The sequence below is a fragment of the Phascolarctos cinereus genome, unplaced genomic scaffold, assembly GCF_003287225.1.
Source record: "Phascolarctos cinereus isolate Bilbo 61053 unplaced genomic scaffold, phaCin_HiC Scaffold_2;HRSCAF=192, whole genome shotgun sequence".
Lineage (NCBI taxonomy): Eukaryota > Metazoa > Chordata > Mammalia > Diprotodontia > Phascolarctidae > Phascolarctos > Phascolarctos cinereus.
The window spans coordinates 283,016,017-283,041,551 of NW_027555625.1; the positions used below are offsets into that span (position 1 = coordinate 283,016,017).

At 39.3% G+C, this 25,535-nt stretch overlaps 1 long non-coding RNA gene across 1 annotated transcript in view; it reads right to left on the bottom strand.

Moving 5' to 3' along the window:
• Nucleotides 1–5,404: 5,404 nt before the first annotated feature.
• LOC110207297 (uncharacterized) overlaps nucleotides 5,405–25,535 on the bottom strand; it is a 42,283-nt gene continuing 22,152 nt past the window's right edge. The window contains exon 4 of the long non-coding RNA XR_002324122.2: nucleotides 5,405–5,550. This is a non-coding gene — a long non-coding RNA (uncharacterized LOC110207297). The remainder of the gene's footprint in view (nucleotides 5,551–25,535) is intronic.

Here is a 25,535-nt window from a genome sequence, read left to right on the forward strand (position 1 = left end):
CCATATCCATATCCCTATATTATATTGAGTATTTTACACTATGATCACTCCTCTCCTACTTTGCAGACAAGCCTGATTTATATAATTTCACAATTTTCAGTTTCAATAGTTTATTTTTTTGTTTACATTCTTTGCCTCAGTTTCCTCATCTGTAAAATGAGCTAGAGAAGGAAACGGCAAAGCACTCCAGTGTCTTTGCCAAGAAAACCCTAAATGGGGTCACAAAGAGTCAAACACAACTAAACAACAACAACAACAACAAGTCATTGTGTATATTGTCTTCCTGGCTCTGCTTGCTTCACTTTGCATCAGTTCATATTAAGTTTTCCAAACTTCTCTTCATTCATCATAGTCATTGCTTCTTATAACACAGTGAAATTCTGTTACGTTCACATATCACAATGTAGTTAACCATTGGCCAGTTGAAAAGAAAGTTCTTGTCACCAAAGTCCTTGGCACTGCCAAATGGTTCAACATAAGAACCTGATACAATTTTATCAGTGGAAATGACAGTAAGGAAGAGGCATTGCCATCTGCCTTGATCCTGCACCCTGAACCATACAACCTTTCCATCTGACTTGCAGCTGGAATTTTCCATATGTTCTGTCTCTCTCTGGAATGTGAGCTCCTTGAGAACAAGGGCTGTCTTGCTTTTCTATTGGTATTCCCTGTGTTTAGTGAAGTACTTTGCATATAATAAACATTTAATAAATGCTTTATTCATTCATACATACTATATGTGTATATATGTATGTGTAAAGAATTGCCCTCTTTTTAAATCTGACTTTACTTAGTGAAAGAGACCAAAAAAGCAACATTTGTATAAGAAAAACAGAGAAAAGCCAAATTGAGAGTTGAGAAAAATAGAGAAAAGCAACTTGACAATTCTGAGAGGACCTGAGAAAAAAGCAGACCCTCGAACAAAACATTTGAGGAGAGACATAGACATTTCTGAGAAGACTTAAGTAAAATCAGCCCCACTCAGAGACAAAAGTACTGGCTGATGGTAAAGATGACTGCTGTGAGTTTTCCCCCAGCATCTAATTAACATCTGCCTGTTTTTAGGACTTTGAAGCTTATTTCTGGGAAACTGATCAAAGAACTACTTGGGGACTCTGATGTAATTCCATGACTAATTCTCCTTGACCTTTCTGTAGTCTTTGACACTGTTGATCACTCTCTCCTCCTCAATACTCTCATCTCTAGGTTTTTGGGACACTACTCTCTCTTGGGTCTCCTCCTACCTATTTGACAGCTTCTTCTCATTCTCCTTTCCTATCTTATCATCTGAATAATGCCCTCTAACTTTAGGTGTCCTTCTTGGTTCTGTCCTGGGCCATCTTCTCTTCTCCCTATATCCTACTTCACTTGGTAGTATAGCTCCCATGAAACTAATTACCATCTCTCTGCTGATGATTCTCAGATTTACTTTTCCTGCCCCAATCTCTCATCTCTAATTGACCTTTAGCCATCTTGAACTGGATGTTCAGTAGACATCTTAAACTCAATATGTTCTAAACAGAACTAATCATCTCCTTTCCCCCCAAACTCTCTCCCCTTCTTATCTTTCTTATTACTATAGAGAGCAAAACCATCCTCCAGACCTTCAGGCTCACAACCTAGGAGTTATCCTGGATTACCCATTATCTCTCACCATCCCCCCATATGCAAGCTGCTATTAAGAGCTGCTGATTTCACTTTTGCAACATCTATTGAATATACCCCACCCTTCTCTCCTCTGACACTGCCACCACTCTAATGCAGGTCTTCCTCACCTACCTGGATTATGGCATTAGCCTGCTTGTGGAACTGCCTGACTCAAGGCCCTCTCTACCTCCAGTCCATCCTCCTTTCAGCCACTAAAGTGATTTTCCTAAAGCACAGGTACCATATGTCACCCCGCCCCCCGCCCCATTCAATAAACTTCAGTGGCTGCCTATTGCCTCCAGAAGAAAATACAAAATACTCTGGCACTCAAAGCCATTCATGACCTAGCACCCTCCTACCTTTACCTCTTTTCTTACACCTTATTCCCTGACATATACTCTTCAATCCAGTGACACTGGCATCCTGACTGTACCATAAAGAAAACATTCCATCTCTTGGCTCTGGGAATTTTCTGTGGTTGTTCCCCATGTCTTGAATGCTCTTCCCTCCTGGAGTCTTACTAGTGACCTACCTGGCTTCCTTTAAGTCCCAACTGAAATCCCGCCTTCTACAGAAAACCTTCCTCAATCCCTTTTTCATACTTTCTATATTTTAATTACTTCCTATTTATCCTATAAATAGCTTACTTTGTATATATTTGTTGGAATGTTGTCTCTCCCATTAGAATGTAAGATCCTTGAGGGCGGGGACTGTCTTGCATCTTTTTATATCCCCAGTACTTAGCATAGTGCCTGGTACATAGTAGATTGATTGATTGATACTATGGCATACTGCTTCTCAAGAATATTTAGATAAAATAGGAAGCTACAAGATAGAATGAGCTTAATACTGCCTGGTACATAGTGGGTACATAATAAATGTTTAGTTATTGTGATTGAAATGAGAATATATCTGATGCAAGATCTCTCCTTAAATGGAAGTTTGGAGTTCATGGCTCCACTCTGCAATCAGAGAGGCAGAGGGTAGTGATATGGTGGAGTACCAAGGTAGATGAGCTCTTACTGGATGATTAGGTTATCCCAATGATGAGCTTCCAGGCACATGGTGAAGTCCCAAAGTAATACAGCCAGGTAAGGAATGAATATATGTATGTAGTACTTTAAGGCTTGCAAAGTGCTTTGTATACATTATCTAATGTAATTCTCAAAACCACCCTATGAGGTCATCTCTACAGGTTCTAGTATCTAAATTGAATGAATAAGAAAACTAAGGACAAGAGAATAAATGACTTCCCCATGGTCTCACAGGTGGTAAATATTGGAGGCAGGATCTGAACACAGGGAATCCTAACTCCGTGTCCAACTCCATATCCACTGGGCAGCATCATCTTTCTAGAGCCTATCCTTTCCTCTCTCCTCTAGGAACTTAGTTCAATTATTTCTTCTTTTTAATCTTTACTGTCTCTTTATATGATGTCTCCTTCCCTGATACCTACAAATATGTCCGGGTTTCCCCATTCTTAAATAATTCTCAAGCTATCCATAATCCCATATTGCTTTTCTTTCAAACCCAAACTCAGAGAAAGGGTTATCCACATCTATCACCGCTATCTTTTCACTACCCACTCACTTCTCAAACTCTTGCAATGTCATTTGCAAATAGACACATTTAGAAAATCTCATGATGGATAGGAAATCTTCCTTCTATTTGGACTTTATGTAGGACATCTTTTATCATCATGGAGAACACTTAAGGTGACCAAATATCTCCTTCTTTTATGTCTTCATTGAAGTGGATATTGGTGAAATCATGGAACAAAAATATGTCTATTACTGCACTTTTCATAAACTCTTTTTATTTTATTTATTCTGAACTTAATAAACACCTCCCCAAAGAGTTTCATAGACAAAGTATGACAGAAAAAAGAAGATCATATGTGAACACTAGAATCTTTATTATATACAACTTGGTTTTTCAAAGTATATAATAAATTCAACATTTTGCTTTCAAAGGTGTCCTGCTTATCTGTGTTTCCTTTTGACCTTCCTTCAGTTCTCTTCTGTACATTTTTTAAAAATATCTCAAGGATTTTCTTTTCTTCTTTCCCCCTCCTCTCCCAAATAGAAAAAGAAAAAGAAAAGCAATACTTGTAATAAACATATTCAAGAAAAAAACTCTCCCATTTGCCACGTCCAAAATGGATGTTTCATTCTGTACTTAGTGTCTATCAGTATCAGGAGTTGGGTAGCATGCTTTCTTGTCAGTCCTTTGGAGTCATGGTTGGTCATCACATTGATTAGAGATCTTAAATCTTTCAAAGTCATTTTTCTTTACAATGTTGTTGCTAGTGCATAAATTGTTCTCCTGGTGTTCCACTCACTTCAGCACCAGTTCATTTGTCATAGAATCTCATGGTTTTAAGGTAGTTGATGTGTCCAAGAGGAGTGGGAGAATGCTTTCCTGAATACCTTTTGCTTCTCCTTAATGAGCTGTGGGATTCCCTGGTCAATGTTAACTGTTTGTTAACAAGGTGAATATGGTTGAGTTTTTTGTTCTGGCATTGATGGTATGTCTTTGATAAGGCATAAATTCAACTTCCTGGTTTGCTGGTTGACTTATCAGCTGCCCATTAAGGACAGTTGATTGTTTTGTGACCAGTTCATGAACCTAGGATATACCCTTGGATTTGACCTTTAAAGGAGACAGAGAAAGAGAGGTACAGAGAGAGAGAGAGAGAGAGAGAGAGAGAGAGAGAGAGAGAGAGAGAGATTTATTCACAAGGAGAAAGACTCGGACTGAGTTCCATAATCATGTAGCTCAGGAATGGCTTCAGACACAGGAAGTTGAAGCAGTAAGGAGCTCCTGGGCTAAGCCAGTCACTGTAAGAACACATGGGCAGCAGGGGAATGGTAGTATCCAGGACAAACAGAGGAATTCCTCTATTAAACCTCCTGGAGGAGGAGTTGCTGGATTTCTGTTTAGATGGGATGATATGATTTAGAGGGGAAAGATGCTTATTGAGATCAAATGACTTCCCCAATGTCACACAGGTAGTTGAGTTAGAATTCAAATCTAAGTCTGCCAACTCTAAATCATTTTCACTACACTGACATGATCTGAGGTTGATCATGGTACAAATTGAAGTCCCCTCCCCCCCCACACCCTCCTACAGTATCTCAAGCCTTAGGAACAGCCATGGCTTTGAGGGAAATTTCCAATTAGGGAGGTTCTAGAATCATTGTAGAATAAGCCAAAGGTGGTAATGAGATCATAGGATATTAAGTTGAGGGATGAGAGACAGTACAGAGAGTATGCTGGAAGAAGAGTCAGTGCGATGATCAAGAATAAGAGTCTAAGAGATACGATCTGGAGGTCAGGCAAGTCATTATAGGCTACAGGGTTCAGCACAGAGACAACAATAGGGGTCTGAACTCCGCAAAGAGCAACCTTAATTTGCTGAACTCAGCTTTCTTCAGACACTTATTTTTATGTCTTGCTGTGCAAAACTAACCCTACCCCGCAGCTGCCTCTAAATTGGTTGCAACTCTTTTGCATCCCAGTGAAAAACTAGAAATGAAGTTAGTGCCAGCAGTGGGAGAATGGCTGAACAGATTGTGTTATATGAATATACTGGAGTATTATTATGTCATCAGAAACAACAGATATGAAGAATTTAGAGAATCAAGAAATTTTGTATGAAGTGATAAAGAATCAAGAAAGGGAACCAGGAGAGCAATATAGACAATAAGTGCGGTAACGTAAATGAAAACAATACAGGAAAGCAATTCAGCTCAGATTACATGTAATGATTAATGTGAGTGTTGAAGAAAGGGTGATAAAATGCACTTCTTTCAGGTAGAGAAGCCAGCTACTATACGAGCATATGTCGTCACTTCACCAGTGTGTTTTGCCTCGCTGTTTTTCTTTCTTGCGGGGAAGATTCTAATGTGGGGAGAGATCACAAGAAAAGACTGTGATGTCTTAACTGACTGTAACTGGACAGATTCTGCTGTCCACATTAATTTCCATAGAGTGATATTTGACTACAAAATTCCCTTTTCCTATTGCACAAATATTTTATTTCTAAAATGAAGGAGGGAAAGAATGTTATTACGATCTTTTGTCTCAGAGCAAGGGCAAATAGGTAGCACAGTGGATGGCATCAGGAAGTCTCATCTTCATGAGTTCAAATCCAAACTCAGACAGTTACTAGCTGTGTGACTTTGAGCAAGTCGCTTCACTCTGTTTGCCTCAGTTTCCTCATCTGTAAAATGAGCTGGAGAAGGAAATGGCACACCACTTCAGCATCTTTGCCAAGAAAACCTCAAATGGGATCACAAAGAGTTGGACATGACTGAAATGACTGAACAACAACAACTCAGAGCGGTTATTCTAACGAGATAGTTAGAAAGCTCGATAATAGACGTGAACAGAAAGTGTTGGATTTAGAGTCACAGGACTTGGATTAAAATGCTGGCTCTGTTACATTAGCCATGTGACAAAGTTTGGTGATGGTAATTATATAACTTTCAATTTCATCTTATGGTTCTTTCTGTACATATAGTTATATGTCATTGTGTGTGTTGTTTGCCAGGTTCTATTTACTTCATCCTGTATCAATTCATATGCAATTTCCCATGCTTCAATAAATTCTCCATATTTGTTGGTTTTTCAGAGCATAGAATATTCCATTACATTCATGTTCAGAAAATAGAATTTAATTAAACATCATTTATACATTTTAAACTGCTGCTTACTGAGATGTAAGGGGTTCATGAATGTTACTTTTAACAACAGTAGCTGGCTAAAGAGAAAGTTATGTCATACGGGAAAAAGTCTTTTATAAAAAATAGTAAGAGAAATAGACTAGAGGATGGATACAACTTTTTTTTCTTATGACTTGGCCAACAAAAGGCATCAGCTGCTTGGCTGGCTGAGATGCTTTTTGGGCTCCACTGGGCTTTTGTTTGTGGCAATTGTTTTGCATCAGTTAAGCTTCTGTAAGAAGTGCTAATAGAATAAATATTTTACTTTTATTCACATCCCATTTTATATAGTTGACAACTAGATTAATTAGTTTGGGTTGCAACTACTAAAGTCACATAAAGTTTCTTTTTATCTTTGTCCATATTTCTAATTTAATATAGATTTTTACATTTGTTCTAACCAGTCAATGATCTGACCACACATAGGTAGCAAATTCTAACTCTTGCACTAGTAATTTGGTGATGATCCATTAACAGAAAGTTGATTTTATTTTTTAAAAAAAATGTTGTTCAGTGCTCACTAGCAAGGATGAAGGATAACCAATAGACAGTCTGAATTCCCATGGGTATCCATACAATGCGGAAAGATATAAAGGAAGTCTCAAATTATATTGCGGGGCGGGGACTCTCTACAGAAGATTTGTGGAAGGATGTGGACAAGAGCTGCACAGAATTAGAAAGCATAGGTTGGTTGTGATCTATACCACTAAAGGAATTAACTGCAGAAGTGAGATTATAAATCCATCAAAGTGGTTTCTGATTCTCTTTTTAAAGAAAATGTTCAGAATAAAAAAAAATAAAGAAAATGTTCATGTTAATCAATAAACGTTTATTAAAACGTCTATTATGTGCCAGGCATAATGGATCAAAAGACAAAATAACGAAACAATCCTTGCTTCAAGGAGCTTACATTCTGACCAAGGAGACAGTATGTATGTGTGTATATGTGTGTTTATACATATATATACACATATATATGTATATATATGTATACATACATGCATACATACATACATACATACATAGTATACAAAAGAGACATAAGGCAAGGTTGTGTTGGTAAATGTTTAATAATTGGTTCTGTGAAAAAATGTACTTGTGACATACTTTAAACTTAATTGGCATTATTCACATTTTCTCATCGTTTTCTTAAGTCTAGATAATTAACAAAACAATAAGTGAAGCCTTGATTTGTAGCATTTGTGAATTCTGACTTGTAAATGCTCACACTGAAAATGTAGCACCTGACTCTGAGGGGCCTGTAAGAACAGCTCCGGGGCATCTCTGAAAAGGATAAACTTGGAGGGTAAAGTACTTAGCTGTTGGAGAGACTAGGAAATACCTCATGCAAATGGTTGTGTTTGAGCTAAGTCTAATAAGAAACCAGGAATTTCAAAAGACATAGATGAGATTGATTGTGTGTTCAAGACTTGGGAACAGACTCTGCACAGTCATGGAGACAGAAATGAGGTTGGTGATGAAGACCACAGAGGCCAATATAATGATACCATAGAACGGATGGGGGAAATGTGCAATAAGACTGGAAAGGCAGAATGGGGCCAGACTACAAAGATATTTAAATGTCAAAAAGGAGTTTTTCTTTGATTCTGAAGATAAGGAGCTTACTGGGTAGGAGAGTGATATAGTCATACCTATACTTTCACAGTCATTTGGAGAGTAGATTGAAATTGGGAGAGGCTTGAGGCAGGGAGATTAATTACAAAGCCAGCATAATGGGCCATATTAGTAATGATGAGGTCATGAACCAGGATGGTGGCATTGTGAGTAGAGAGTAGGGCTCATAGGTAAGTGATGTTGCAGAGACAGCAACAAGAGTGAAGTCAAAGATTATGTCAAGATTGTGAATATGAGTAAATGGATGGATACTGATGCTCTTGTCAGAAATAGGGATATTGTTGGTTATGAGTTCCTTAATATCAGGAACTATGCCATTTCCCCTCCTTTGTGCCCCTAGTCCTTCATGCCTTGAAATACATCTAGAACCTTAGTTTCATCAAAGTGAGAACTTCTTCCATGGATGCATGTCATAAACCATCTAAACTTTTATAATCTTTGACAGGCTGAGACATAAAATAAACCATCTATGATCACACAGCTAGTAAACATCAGATGCAAGACTTGAGCCCAGGCACCTCTGATCACTCTGGCACTTACATGGGGCTTTGTAGAGTCACAGAATCACAGAATTTGAAAGTTGGAAGTGATCTTTACCATCATCTCATACAAGTCATATACCAAAGGACTTCTCAGTATGATAATCATATAACTTATAATAATAATTCCCCACAAGTGCATGTCCAATTTCTCTTGAAGGCCTACAAGTGAGGAAGACCCCACCACTTCCTAAGGGACCCCATTTCACATTTGGATGGGCATCATCATGAGGATAAATGTAAGTGTGTTACCCGAGTCTTCCCTTCTCCTAGTTAAGCATAGGATCATAGCTCTAGAGCTGCAGGGACCAAGTTGAACCCCTATATTTCACAGATGAGAAAACTGAAGTACAGAGAAGTTAAGGGATTTTCCCAGAGTCACACCAGCTAGTATATATGTCTAAGGCAGAATTTGAACCTCAGTCTTCTTAATTTCAAGTTCAGCACCATACCTTCTAATTTGGTACAGCCTCTGTTCCTTCATGTGACCCCAGCTCCTTTAACTTATCCACATGTGACATGGACTCAAGGCCCTTCAATACTCTGGTTGTCTGCCTCTGGACATTCTGTAGCTTTTTAAGCTCTTTTTTTTTTAAAGCTTTCTTAGTTTCTTTAACTATGGCTCCTAAAATTGAACACAATATTCCAGATGAGGTCAGACAAAAGCAGAGTACAAAGGAATTATCACCTCCCAATTCTTAGAAGCTCTGCTTCTCAAAGTAGCTGCAAATCTTATTAATGACCTTTTTTTTTGGATGCCATATCATATTGCTGACTCACTGAGCTTGCAGTACACTCAAAGCTTCAGATCTTACTCAGAACAACTGCAAACCGTACTTCCCCCATCTTGTACTTGTGAAATTGATTTTTTGTACCCAATTGTAAAACTTTGCATCTATTGAATTTATCTTATTACATTCAATCCAGTGTCTTAGTCTATGAAGATTCTCTTGGATCTTTAATCTTTCATTCACCATGCTAGCTTTGCATCATCTGTAAATTTGATGAGCATGCTATGTATGCCTTTATCCAGCTTACTGATTAAAAATATTATACAGCACAGGGTCAAGGATAGATTTCTGGAATATTCCAATTAAGACTTTCTGCCATATTGACCATTGAACTATTAATAACTACTCTTTTGAGTATAGCCAGTTCTGAATCTGATTATTATAACTGTCTAGTGTATAACTCTCCTTAAGATGCATTATCAAAAGTTTTGCTAAAATCTAAGTAGACTATATCCACGGTATTCTCCTTAGCTGCTAGTTTAGTAATCCTGCCAAAAAGGAAGAGCTGGGTAGCCTATACTTTGGAATATATCATGGGATTGGGATGAAAGTATGATGGGGATGTGGGTTGGTGAGTAAACAACCATTTATTAAGTATTTACTGTGCCAGGCATTGTGCTAAGCACTGGAGATATAAAGAAAGACAAAAACAATGTCCTAGAGCCCACATTCCAGTGGGGGACAGGGACAATATCGATTATGTATTAGAAAAATGCAGAGTAGTTGGAAGGTAATCTCAGAGGGAAGGTGCTAGGGGAGGTCAGATGGGGAATTTGGTTGACTTCTTTCTGATTTTTTCTATTGGCATTCTGGAGGTTGAAGAGAAATATTGCTGTAAAGGGAAAGGCTCCAGGCACACCCCATCTGAGGCCAACAGACGGCCTATAAATATGGGTCTTGATTATTTGTTTCAGCATTTATTCTCTTATTTTAGGTGAAAAGAGATTGTAGGTTATGATCTCATGAGTTTATGAGTTTTGAAAAGTCAGAAGAATAAGGTACCAGCAGATACAGGAATAGAGATGGTGCTAGGGTGTTCACCCAGCCATTTCCATTTTGAGGCTCCAAGGAATGAGGAGTGACCTTTGGGACCCAGATCATTGGTAGCAGAGACAGGAACTCATCCAGCACTGATGCAGTATTTGAACTTGAATTTGGTGATATCAATGCTATGTAGAAACTCTCTTAGAGACTGAGATGGTATAGGAAGAATGAACCTCCAAAAATTAGGCAAAGGGATAATGTGTGTGCTTTTGTTTTTGTTTTATCTTCAATGTAAATATCTTTCTAAAAGCTAAAAATGAGACCCTTTGGGGGGAGAGAAAAACTTCACAAGGAAGTTTGTCAGTTCTTTTAGACAGCAGTTCATCTGAATTGAACTGAACTATCTGCTATTAGTGGACCCAAGGTAATATGAGTCAGTGCTGGTATATGATAATCCCCCCACTCAAAAAACTCATGCATAGTGATGGAATCCTAATAAAGCTGCCCCCAGACTCAATACAGCCACTTCCTCTAGCTAACCACTGCCCCCAGATCTGATTCACATACTTGAACAGGTGTGTCCTTACACTCAACCACAATCACATCATCCATTTAGCCCAAGCCAGAACTGTAATACTTCACTCTCCATCTTGACCAGACAGGACCACAATAGCTAGCCAATCAGAAAGCAGCATGACCAGGATGTTTGACCACGGAACCATAGAAAGGACCTCTCTATATTACTTAATCCTTTAACAAACCCCTCCCACCTTTTTAATATTCATAATTTCTGTTGTATTATCAGCATCATTAAACTATAAAATTGCCTGCCTTGTCTTACTAAGTCGCTGGCTCCTCTTGGAACTCAGCCCATGGAGGCATCATTCCCAATAAATGCCTATACTTGGATTAGAGGTGGTCTGATTATGAATTCATTCAAGATGACTCCCACAACACACCATAAAACTGCAACACATAGTTTTTTTTTCATTTGTTAATTAATATAAATTTTCTATATTGAGACCACATAATGTGAGGTTCACCTGCATTGACATCTGCCCTCAAAGAAAAGAGAGAACTTGATGAATGAGAACTAGACTTTTAAAGCATTGTAGATGATTATAGACACATCAGAAATCTCCATTTCTGTAAACTGCCTTTGATTTGCGGCAGAGCCACTGATGGGTTGTTTATTAACTCTGGGGTCAGCAATAAACAGAAAGCTCAAAAAACAAGCAATTAAGTTACAAAACAGAGGTGTGGGAACATCTCCCTCCATTTTAAAGAAGTTGAGGGAAACTATCCTAAGCATTCAATTTCACTGGCCTAGAGTAACAGAGACATCACTGACAGGAAACCCATCTGCAGTCCTCACCCCCAGAATCTCAGCCACTAATAACATTTCATCACTCACAGTACATCTGTGGAAGCTGAGTGAGAGAGGGCCCAAACATCCCCTCCCTGGTTTGGTAAAGCTGTTTTCTAGGTGCTGAGTGTTGACCACAAGGATGATCTTTGAATAAAGGGAGAATACTTAAAGCCTGGAGAGGATGAAAAACTGCCGGACCCTTGGTATTTTTCCCACTAGCCTGCAATATGCCTGACATCCCAGTATTCGAGTTGCCTGAAGTAATATCTTCAGGAGGCATGTGTTAAAATGCAAGTATTTCTTTTGGTTGGGGAGGGTATGTTGGTCCCTTGCTATAACTTAATAGAGATTAATTTGTCAGATTTATTTCGGTTATCCAGCAGGGAACACAGTTTTCAGGGGATAGCACCTGGTAGTGTTTTATTCTGAAGCCTACAGTCCAGTTAGGGAAATGATATGTATGAGTCAAGTGTAAGTTAATGCTGAAAAAAAGAGGAGCACAACTGCACTCAAGGGCCAGAGTAATGAAGTTGAACTTAGTCACGATCTCTCCTACTAATCCCATACCCACTAACTTGAACAGTGGTTAAGGTCAACAGGATCAGGTTAAAATGGCACATAAATATGATATGACAGGGAAGAAATGAAGATAATAGATGCACTTAACAAGTCAGAAGAGGAAAGTTTGATATGGGAGAATACAATTCCTTAATCTCCCTGAGCTTCAGTTTCTTTTTCTAGAGAGAGACCCTGGCTGGGACATGTTGGCCAAGGAAGGGAGTTTTGTTATGGGGAATCACAGGGATAGTGAGTTGATGTTTATGATGGTCAGTTGCCTTACGCTTTCCAGAAGCAATTGCAGCATTGATTAGTGTGCCTGGAGTAAGAAGTGAAAAGTTGTGAGGGGTGCTTAAGTAGCTGATGACAGGGCAAATAGTCAATGAATGGATGGGGAGATGTTAAGAATGGTCTGGGGCCCAATAGATAGAGTGGGTAGATGAATTTCCACTCATGCATTTGCCATTCAGAACAACTCACCCCCAGAAAAGAATTCCAAAATTGAGTTGATTAACTTCCCCGGGGAAGGGTGGCATTGTCTCTGGCAGTCCAGCTCAGAGGATGCTATTCCAGGTGAAGAAGAGAATGAGGAGTAAGAATAGGGATCAGCAGCAAAGCAGATAGCAACAAGTCTGGAATGAATGGGATTTATATCAAAGATATATCAGATATGATTGTACATTTGCATTAAAAGGATTCACAATATTATTTTTTAAATAAATGCCTTCTTCCTTCCCCCAAACATGTTAGACAACAATTATACAACTTCTCTAGACCACATCCATTGTACTAAATGAGGCCTACCTATATAACTGACTTTCAACATAAAAATCTCTGTCTTGAAAACTCATATTTATTCATTCCCTCACATATATATAGTACCTTATAGCTTAAGAAACACTTTCCTCAGGGCAGCTAGGTGGTGCAGTGCATAAAGCGCTGCCCCTGAAGTCAGGAGGACCTGAGTTCAAATACGGCCTCAGACCAAACACTTGACACATACTAGCTGTGTGACCCTGGGCAAGTCACTTAACCCCAATAGCCTAAAAAAACCCGCTTTCCTCACAGCAACCCTGTGAGATAGATAGCATAGGTATTATTATTCATATTTTATAGATGAAGAAACTGAGGCTAGAAAGGTTAGATGAATTACGCCGTCACGTAGCTGTTAAGTGCCAGAGCCAGAATTGGACTGCACATCTAATCTTCTCTTACTACGCATAAATCAATTTTCATAATGCAAAGCAATATTCCACAACTGCATTGGAAGCATGATCTTATCAATGTACTCCCTCTAATGACAGAGGCTGCAGGTCATCTCTGCCTCCCTGTCTTGTGTTACTGTTGTACATGTAGTCTATGAGGTTCATGATAAGGCATCTCTAACAAGGTCCTTCTTCTGGTTTGTTTAATGCTATATGGGTACCCCCGGAGCACACAGGCTATCCATCAAGTATCCCTTGCTCCTTGTCTCAATCTTGCTGTATGACTGACCAGTGCATAACTTCTTCTTGTGTTCTGATGACATCCCTTATAATAGAAGTCCTGAGTTGTTTCTTGTTTGGCATGTATTCCAGCCTTCCCGCACCCAGTAAGTGTCCCTCTACTGACCTTTGAGAGATCTTTGACCAAACCCACATATAAAACAAGTCTATGAAATCTGCAGGATTCAATGCAGGGATATTGAAAGAGTTTTTTTGATTTCTTTTTTAATAAACTGGTTTTTAAAAAAAACTGTCACTTGGACCCAAAAATGAAAGAATCATGGCCAAGCCTCACTTTTCAGATGAATTCAACAAATTTTTCTTGATGTATTTGGCACTGTGGAAGATATCACTGTTACAGGAGTAAACAGAGAAACTCCCTGATCTGCTGGACTGGGGCATTTCCTATACAGCTGGAATACACTCTGGGCTTGGGACAAGTTCTCTGACTCATTGCTGAAGAGCATGCACCTTTGAATTGCTAATTATTTTGTGGAATTATGTAATGGGGCAGGCACACCTGCTTCTTGGGTACCCTCTGGGAAAGACCATGATGACAGTGGATAGTATTACTTCAATCATACTTTTAATAAGGCACAGAGGGTGTGGGGGCAAACAGAATAGAAAACAGATGAATGGAGAAAAGGGTGGGGGAAAACAGAAACAAGTAGAGTGGGAATAAGGATGTGGTGGTGGAGGAAAGAAGGCAGTATGGGGAAGAGAATGGTGAGGGGGGGAAAGTCACAGAAAGTAACTAACTCCTGCAGCCGTGGATTAGAGTTGGAGGGCTGGGAGCACTAGGTAGCATGGACCCGGATGGAAATGGAGGAGTGAATGGAGGGTAAGCGTTTAGGTTCTCATTTTTATAGGGTTTGAGTGGGGACAGACTAGCTCTTTTCTGAACCACCTTGGAGCAGTTCATTAACATATTCGCATTGTCTCAGAATTATCAGCACTCTTCAGTGTTCTGCTGGTTTTATTGGAGATGTGTGTAGCTTATTTGAGGTTTACATGTCATAGGACTAAAAAGCTGCGTGACAGAAAGACGTAGATGGGGGCATCCCCTGATTTAGCACATCGTTTCAGGAAATAATTTTTGGTTAATATATGACACTATTTGCAAATTATGCTCCTTGACCTTTAGAACAGTTTGTACATGACTTCAAGGTTCTCCTTTGCAATCTTGCTTCCTGCGACTGTTACTTTATACTGGCTACTTAGAAACTTTCTGTACTGATTGGAAGAGGAGTGGAGTGGACAGAACAAAATACAACAAAATACCTTATTGAAATGATATAGCAACACCTGCTGGGTCAACAGTGATGGTGCTATGTCAGAAATGATTGGACAGTACAAGGAACTGTCCGCTCAGTGGCCTACAAGAAGAAATGAGGAAAGATAGCCTTTTCTCTGTCTTTTGAGATTCTTCCAGCACTTTCTCTCCTTTGAGAGAACAAAGAGGAGAAAAGGCATTGAAATGACCTTCCAGTTTGACTTAGAAGCCAACACTAAGGACCACTAATGGGTCACTGTGTAGGTTTGGGAAAATTACACAACTTCTCTGAGTCTATTTCCTTCTCTGTAAAATAAGGGGTTTAGCCCAAATGATCTCTAAGGTTCTTTCTAGTCCTAAATTCTATGTTTCTATGGTTTCCCACTGCACAGAGTCACCAAGGAATATGGTAAAGGGGGCATAGTAGAAAGAGCTCAGGGAATAGAGTTAAAAAAAAAAAGATGGTAGTGTCAAATTCTGGTTCTGCCAATAATATTGGGTTATTTTTTTCTCTAAAATGAATCTTCCCGTTTACAATGCTTTACTCAATCTGTGTTCTCATTGATGTTGATACCTCCTCCAATGGTTTAGATTCTCATCTGTAAAATGGTTATAATAGTACCTAGTGCAAGGATGGAGTTTCTGGCTAAGAAATAGAGTGGTGGATCAGTGGAATAGGTTAAATATGCAAGACACAGTAGTCAATGACTATAGTAATTTATTATTTGATAAATCCAAAGACCCCAGCTTCTGGGATAAGAACCCACTCTTTGAAAAAAACTGCTGGGAAAACTGGAAAAGAGTATGGCAGAAACTAGGCATAGACCCAAATCTCACCATATACCAAAATAAAGTCAAAATGGGTTCATGACTTAGATATAAAGGCTGATACTGTAAGTAAACTGGGAGAAGAAGGAACACTTTACCTATCAGATCTATGGAGAGCAGAAGAATTCATGACCAAACAGGAGATAGAGAACATTATGAAAGCAAAATGGATAATTTTGATTACATTAAATTGAATAGTTTTTGCACAAACAAAGCCAATGCAACTAAGATTAGAAGGAAGGTAGAAAATTGGGAAAGAATTTTTACAACCAGTCTCTCTGATAAGTGCCTCATTTCTAAAATATGTAGAGAATTAATGAAAATTTATAAGAATACAAGCCATTCCCCAATTGATAAATGGTCAAAGGATATGAACAGACAGTTCTCAGATGAAGAAATTAAAGCCATCTATAGTCATATGAAAAAATGCTCTAAATCATTATTGATTAGAGAAATGCAAATCAAAACAACTCTGAGGTACCACATCACATCTATCAGATTGGCCAACATGACAAAACAGGAAAATGATAAATGTTGGAGAAGATATGGGAAAATTGGAACACTAATGCATTGTTGGTGGAGTTGTGAAATGATCCAACCATTTTGGAGAACAATTTGGAACTATGCCCAAAGGGCTATAAAAATGTGCATACCCTTTGATCCAGCAATAGCACTTCTAGGGCTACATCCCAAAGAGATCATACAGATGGGAAAGGGACCCACATGTACAAAAATATTCATAGCAGCTCTTTCTGTGGTGGCAAAGAATTGGAAATTGAGAGGATGCCCATCAATTGGGGAATGGCTGAGCAACTTGTGGCATATGACTGTAATGGAATAATACTATTGTCCTATAGGAAATGATGAACAGGCTGACTTCAGAAAAACCTGGAAAGACTTGTATAGTCTGATGCTGAGTGAAGTGAGCAGAACCAAGAGAACTTTGTACATAATAACAGCCACATTGTGAGATGACTAATATTGATAAACTTAACCCTTCTTAGCAATACAAGGATCTAAGACATCTCCAGAGGCCTTGTGATGAAAGATGCTATCCACTTCCAAATAAAGAACTATGGAAGTTGAATTGCTATCATTTTTTTTCTCTTCTGTTGAGTTTTGTTTCCTCTTTCTGATGGTTCTTCCTATTGGTTTTAATTTTTACTTACAACTTCACTAATGTGAAAATGTGTTTAATAGGAATGTAAACGTCCTCTGATTCCAGCTTTACTCTTTCCATTGTATCATATGGTCCCAGTAATTTAGAGCTGGAAGGGACTTCAAGTTTCATTTAGTCCCATAGTTTCTAATCTTTTCAGTGTCTTGGATCCCTTTGGTAGTCTAGTAAAGCCTATGGACTGACCCCTTCTCAGAAGAATGTTTTTAAATGCACAAAATAAAACATATAGCATTACAAGGAAACCAATTATATTGAAATTATCATCAAAATATATATTTTTTTAAGTTCACACACTCCAGATTGAGAATCCTTGATTTAGTCTAACCTCCCTTACACACTCCAATTATTCTGAAGTGGAGAAAGCTGATGATCAGAGAATATAACTGAATGGTCTGAGATTACACACATATTAAGTAGCAGGACAGGGAAGTAAACCCTGATGTTCTCCCTCCAAACCAAATGCTTTCCCCACTGCATCAGGATATCTTCCTTTGAGAAGTCTAAAGTTATGCCAAGATATGCTTCGCTCTCATTTAAGGCCATAGACACTATTAATGCATTTTTCTGAAGGGGAGAGGTAATTTATGCAGGAAGGAATAACAAATTATTGTACACTGACTTCTGAGCTGCTTCAGTCATTGGCAAAGGCAACTGAGGAAAGAGGATTCCCATGACCTGGTGCTTAAATGAACTGCACAGCTACGGCAAGGACACCCTGATAAGAAGTCAGAAGGCCCTGAAGCTCTCTCAGGCAGAGTCTGCCCACCTTGCTTATCAGTCTGTACTCTCCATATCAAAAACTTTCACTGAATCCAAGGCCTTGGAGGCAGAACTGAGCCCCCAAGACATGTGGAAGCTGGAGGCAAACAAAAGAGCCAGAAAATCATAGCAAACCAACATTGGGAGGGAGCCAACCTTAGAACTCCTCCTGGCCCAAGGCGGAGAGAGTTAAATTGAAAATGCGTGTATGATGAATGGATATAATACTGTCTACGTAATGTGTTTCCTATTTAAATTTTGTGAGGATTTAATCAGTTGGGCGCAGCTGTGCAGGATGCACCATAAACTATGTTGAAAAATATGTAGACACGGACATTTATCTGCTACAAATTAAGCTCACTTAGAGGTGGTCTTAATGGACCATGTAGCCATCATTACAAGCATAAATTTTAAACTGTCTGTTTCCAGTGAATTTGCTTTGAAAAAAAAAATTAATGCTCATCCTTAGTGGAGCACGGTAATAAATGGAAGTGCCCTTAATTTGCTAAGCACTAATAGCCCCGCAATTTTTCATTAGGAGCCCCATGCTGGATAACGGCTGGCAGGGATGGCTTGACTGGTGGGTGATTCCTCAGCCCAGGCTGTGAAGGGATCCTCAATGGTCTTTTTTGCCACAATGCTCTCCATGGAATCTCCTGGTATCTCAGGGGATACCCCTGCTGAGCCCACTGGCTTAGTACAAATAAGAGGAACTCCCAGCTGTCTTTCAATTTCTTCTGGATCAGTGGCACCCATAGGTTTTGTTATTTAGTCATTTTTCAGTCACGTCTGACTCTTCCTAACCCCATTTGGAGTTTTCTTGGCAAAGATACTAGAGTGGTTTGCCATTTCCTTCTCCAGCTCATTTTACTGGAACTGAGGCAAACAGGATTAAGTGATTTGACCAGGGTTACACAGCTGGTAAGTATCTGAGCCCAGATTTGAACTCAGGAAGAGGAGTCTTCCTGACCAGGCCCCAACACTCTATCCACTGCACCACCTAACTGCCTCCACCCATTCTTGAAGGAATCACAGAACTGAAGAGCTGCAAAGGACTTCAGCAACCATCTAAGTGAACCCACAAACAAAAAAGAATCTCCATTATGCCACACTCAACAGCTTATGTTTGAAGGACTCCGAGGAGACACAAGCCTTCAAAATCAGAAATATGTTTGTTTTGTTTTGTTTTGATTAAAGTCAAAAGAACTTAGCAAACAAGCAAGAAGAATCTCAATTTGCTTGGAGTAGAATAAAGGGAAACCCAAATGCTTCCCCATTTCCCCTCCTGTTTTCCTTAGGACCCTCATAGGAAGCAAAGTGGCTTAGTGGGTAGAGCACCAAGCCCAGAGTCAGGAAGACCTAAGTTCACATCCAGCCTCAGACACTTACTAGCTGTGTGACCCTGGGCAGGTCACTTAACCTCTGCCTGCCTCAGTTTCCTCAACTATAAAATGGGAATAACAATACAACCTACCTTACAAGGTCATCGTGAGGATCAAATAAGATAATGTGTGGAAAGCGCTTAGCATAATGCCTGGCACATAATAAGTTCCATACAGATACTTATTTCACTCCCTCTCCTCCTCTCCATAGGCTCATAGATTTAGAACTGGAGAGGACCCAAGAGGTCATCTAGTGCAACATCTTCCTTTTACAGATAAGGAAACTAAGTCACAGAGAAATTAAGTGACTTGCCCAAGGACATGCAGGTAGCAAGTGTAGACTATGGATTTTAACATTGATACTCTGACTCTAAATCTCACACTCTCTCCACTATACTATGTTTGTGTGTCTTTTAATTAATAGATACCAGTAGGGGTGGGGTGGGGTAGGAGAAACCCTAGATTTGAAACTAAGAGGCTTGTCCTGGCTCTGTCATTAGCTATGATGTGATCTTGAGCAAGCTGCATCCTGTTTCTGGGTCTCTGTGTACTCCTCTATGACATGGAGGTGCAGTTGGATCTCGAAGTTCCCTTTGGGGGACAACTGGGTGGCACAGTAGATAGAGCACCAGGCCTGGAGTCAGGAAAACTCATCTTCTGGAATTCAAATCTGACCTCAGACATTTACTATTACATGACACATGGAAAAGTCATTTAACCCTGTTTACCTCAGTTTCCTCATCTATAAATTGAGCTGGAGAAGGAAATGGCAAACCATTCCAGTACTTTGCCAAGAAAATGCCAAATCGGGTCACAAAGAATTGAACATGACTGAAATGACTGAACAGTAATAGCAACAATGAAGTTCCCTTGAGTTCTAATTGGTTAGGTTTCTAACTAGAGAAAGATCATTTGGGCCAGGTAGGAGAGAGTGAGAAATGAGCAGATTCTAAAATAAAAACAACAGATGTTACCAAGAAACAAAAGAGAACTTAACTGAGTGCAAGTGTTTTAGGAGTTTCCTCATCTATTCACAAGAGCACTGGAAGACTTAAATGGGATAGTGTAAGAAATAAATGGGATAGTAAATGTGAAAGTTCCTGGAATAGTAAAGTCTATTAAGCAAATGTAATGATTCATGCTAATCAACTTATTCTATGTGACAGAAAGGAAACCACTTTGATGGTGGAATTTTTTCTCTTTCCCTAGAAATTCCATGTACTTACCAAACTGGGCAATCCTAGGAGAAAAAATAAGTCCAGCGAAGAAAAACTGGCAGAAAGCAGAGTTTGAGCATCAGAATGAGCTCCACCCAATTGGTTTTCCAGTCCATGGTTCAGAAACACAGTAAAAAGCTCTCATTGTGAAAGACTTACATAAACTGATGCAAAGTGAAGGAAGTAGAACCAGGAAAATAACTATGACTACAACACAGAACATGGAAAGAATAACAGCATCAATACAAGGAAAATGAATTCTGTGAAGATATAATGAATAATCTTGGTCCTAAAGGAGACTTATGAGAACACCCCTACTCCATTTCTTTGCAGTTGGAAGATGATATGTATCATGGAACCTGGTTATGGAATATAGCATGTAACATCAGACTTTTTTGATAGGTTGGTTAGTTTTACTGAGCTATTTTATTTTCCCTCTTGTTTATTCTTTGTTGTAAAGGATAGCTCTCTGGAAGGGAGAGGGCAGAAGACATTGGGAGATGTAGATGATATAAAAACAAGACATCTATTAAAAAAAATTAAAGCTTTCACCAAGTCCACAAGAATATAAGATTAATAACAAGAATCGGTGCAGTATTTGGGTATGTGGTTTTAGGCTAGGGATAGGGGTTTGGGACAGAGTTGTTAACTTTTAAAAACTACTCTTATCAGCCCTTATAACTCATTGCCCTGATAGCATAATCAACACATTTAGCTAATGCCAGATGCCTCTATCTTTGTGGAGGACCCAGAGCAGACTGTTTCTCTGACTTCAGTGTGATTTTCTGATCCCTTTCCCTCCCCCTGCAGTCCATCATATCCTTGCAATTTGAAAACAAAGCACCTCTCCAAAACATCCCTAAGAGATGCTCCCAATATATCCCACATCTTTCCAAAGAAAGCATCAGGGCAGGAATGAATCTTGCCAGAGAGAGGAGAATAAATCTGTACAGATCTGGCCTGCCGTTCTGCACAATTTAACAATTGACAAGGTTATGGAAATAGACAACAGTTGTTACCATGTTCACATCTTAGCCACTGAAACAGATGATAAAATTAGGAACAGTCACAGAAAGCTTTCATTTCCCACATATTCAAATGTAAATTGTTCAAGTGTGAGTGAATAGGCTCTCACTATACCTGGGCAATATGGAATATACATATAATCTATCTCATATGGGACTGGTCAGAGATAATGATGTTAATGATGATGATAATGATAGCTAGCATTGATGTATAGTGCTTTAAGGTTTGCAAAGTGCATTGTAAGTATTATCTTACTTGATCTCACAAAAACCCTGCAAAGTAGGTGCTGTTATTGTCCCCATTTGACCGATGAGAAAACTAAGGCAAAAGGACATTAAATGGCTTGCCCAGCATCACCCAGCTAGCAAGTGTCCAAAGCAGGTTTTGAACTCGGGTCTTGGTAACTCCAGGCCCAGAACTCTACCCATTGAACCACCTAGCTGCCTATACACAAAGGAGTAAAATATTTATTACTGAGTCACTAATTTGGAACATCCAGGAAAGCAGAGCCATCTGATTTAGTAACAAGTTAGAATGATAAAATTATTTTTGAATAGATGTAGCTTTATTTCCTTAAGTGCATATAACAAACCTAATGAGGCTACGGAAGATTTGCCATCCATAGGGAACCTTCTTTAATGAGCACATAAGAATGTTTTGTAATTAGCCTACCAAGTATTTTCTTATAAATGGCACCTTCTAGGTGCTGAAATGTGTTTGAAAATAGGGTTATTTCTTTAACTAAGTTAAACATGCCTTATGAATACTTGTTCACTTACATACTATTTGTATACTTAGCAAAACCTCACTCCCCACTCCCAGAAGAAAAATGATTTTAAACTCTAATCCTAGGCCTTCCCCAGATTTGTGCCATCTGAATTGATAAGGTTTTTCTGTATAGAATATCATAAGTTAAATACAAACAGAAAGATGAGGCATGCTCAGAAAAGATAGAAAGAAATGCCTTTGTAATTTACACTCTATTTTCTAAGATATATGCTTATAAATATAAACTATAATGTTTATGCCTATAAATATAAAATAGGTATAAGGCATATACCTATGTATACAATATTTGTATTAATATAGTGCTGTACTTATAATATCTCATATAACACTCACTTCATTCCTGTGGGGTAGGATTGTTAATATCCTTATTTTCCAGATAGGAACAATAAGGCCCATAACCACATAGCTCATAAGTGGAGGAATCTGGGCTTGGACCCAGGTCTCCTTGTCTTACAGATGAGGTCTGTGAGAGCTCTCCACTATGCCTTGTCGCCTTAGATGGAATAAGATGAATGTTGTGCTGTGTGCTAAAGAAGGAGAAAAATTATGTGGTTAACAAGATGGGACTCATCCTGATTCCACTGAAAAAGCACAACTCTTTCTCTGCTGCTTTCCTGGATGGAGAATAATCTCATGTCTGGGATGTTTGGCTTGAGCCGTGGAGTTTGGAGGCCAAGAGAGAACTGTCTCATAGTTTTTATGATTTAAATGGGTTAGAGTTGTCTGAAAATAATAAAGCATGTTTTTTAACAAGAGACTCATTCACATGTTGACACATAAAGATGTAAATTCAGGCAATAGATCTCCTCCTTGTAGCCCAGGTGGCTAAAAAGAACTCCAGTGACTGTCTCCCTTAATGACTGTCCTTTGCCTGGGTTCTCAGTTCTTCATTTCTCAAAAGCTCATTTTCTCCCAAGACAATTTCTTCCTCTTCTTGCCTTTGTCCCTCTGGATGGTGGCCAGCCTCTGCCTTTTCCATAAAACTGTGCTGTGATAGAGCTCTGATAATTATGGTGTTAAGGGCTCTGTCTAGGGATGGGGAGCCTGCGGCCTTGTGGCCACATGTGGCCTTTTAGGTTCTTGGGTACAGCCTTTTGACTGAGTCCAAGTTTAACAGAACAAATCATTTTATTAAGGGGATTTGTCCCGTGAAGTTTGGATTCAGGTAAAGGGCTGAACTTGAGGACCTAGAAGGCCACATGCAGCTTCAAGGCTGCAGGTTCCCCACCCCTGGCAATCTATCCCTCTAGGATCACTCCGGACTTTAAGGTTTACAAAGTCACTGTAAAATCCAGAGCGCTGATCTAGATTTGGAGGACTGGGTTCAAATCTTGCCCCCCTGGATCTGTTACCTCATTTATAAAATGAGGAATTTGGACTGGATGGTCTCTAAGGTTTTCTTCTAGCTCTAAAACTATGATCCTATGAGTCCTTTCCCCACAACAATTGAGTGAGTCTGATAGTGTAAGGTATCCTCACCTTTACTTTACAGAAAAGGAAACTGAGGCTCAGAAAGATGGAGCAGCTGGCTTATGTTGATACAGCTCTTGAGCGTTGGCATCAGGATTCAAACCCAGAGCTAACTCTGGAGCTGGCATGCCTTCCATCGTGCCACACTGCCTCTCTAGCCTGATTTCTGGTAGCATATGGTATCACCCACAAAATGAAAGGAATGTTTTCAAAGAAGTTCAGTGTAATTGCTTTTAAATAGGTACAATAAGAGAAACTGAACCAACCAAGTGTTTTCTTTCTATGAGATGTTCTTAAGGCACCTGTTCAAACAAGTAGATAGTTGTGTAAACATAAAATTTGTAATCAGGGTCTGTACCGATGGAGAGGGTCTCATCATCTCAACATTTAGCAACTTTTAAGTGTGTTAGTTCTTCCTTATAATAATCTTTCACATTTCTAAATTTTTTTGAAGATTTACAGAGCAGTTTCCCCAAAATAGCCCTATGAAATATGTATCATTAGTGTGAATATCTCCATTTTACAGATGTGAAGTGACTCCCCATGCTCACACAGCTATTAAATGTTGGAGCTGGGACCAAAACACAGGTTTCTTGACTCTAGGTGGCCCGCACTTACCCCTAAATTATTCTATTAATTACATATGCATGTATCTGTGATTTCATTGGGATACTAAGCTCTTCAGTAAGGAAACAACGTATATTGATTCACATTTGTCCTTATTCTACAACTTATAGTATTAGTTAGCTTCCTGGGGTACTAAGAGGTTAGGTGACATGCCAAGGGTCACACAGTTAGTATGTGTCAGAAGTCAGGACTTGGAACGCAGGTGTTCTGGACTCCTAGGCTAGGCCTCTATGCATTATTCCATGATATCTCTTAGTTTTGACTAACCCAGTTTCCTTTTGAATGTTAGCAGTACCAGAGAGGCAGAGACCTACTGCTATTCTCAGCATCTACATTAGTAATGGTCCTGTTCCTCCCTGTTCCCTCATAACCCTAACTCTGAGCCTCTTCTGATGACCCTGATCTTTAGGCCTCTCTTGTATACTCAACAAAACCCTTGTCAAATGTCACATTCCCTAGGATTTTGCCCTCAGCCATTCCTTCTGACAAATGTCCACGCCCTGTGACGGTTTAAGGTCCAACCTAATTTGGAGATATTTACGTTTTAGTGGAAGAACAAAGAACCATACTGAATTACAGCATGGTGAAGTAGATAGGGAACTGGACTTCAGTCAGGAAGATCCAGGTTCAAATCCCACTTTAGATACTTACCAGCTGTGTAATCTTGATCAAGACACTCATCTCTCTGGCCTCAGGTTCCTCATATATAAAATTGAGAAGATTAGATTCAATGATCTCTGACCCTTCCAACTCTAAATCTGACACTCTCTAGAATCCTTTGAAACTTAGAGGAGTCACTCTTTAAAGGAGGCACTGATAGATGAGGAGGGAGGCACTTGGGGTCAGGGGGAACTTCCTAGCACCTCTCCACCCATATAATGTATGTAGTCACCTACTTCTTCCACCTGAAAGGTCTTCTAAAGCAGAGAAATGAAACACACTACTGGATCTCTGTGTTTCTTGCCCTGCAGAACTCCTCATCAGTCACTCTGCCATCCAGCTGGTAACATTTACAGAGCAGGTCTGCCTCTGAAAGAAGCTATCACTTGCTAATTTAATGTTCCGGTTGGCAGCAGGCTTCCCAGAGATGAGGAGGATGAGTGTCCAAGCTCTGGTCTTCTGCCCCAAGCCCCACATGACCTAGGACCAGGTTGTGATTCCAGCAATAAGTGCTGAATGATGGCAAGAATACCTTGCTTGTGAATGGCACCTGAACTTTTTGAATACTTTCACACTCATGATATTGTTTG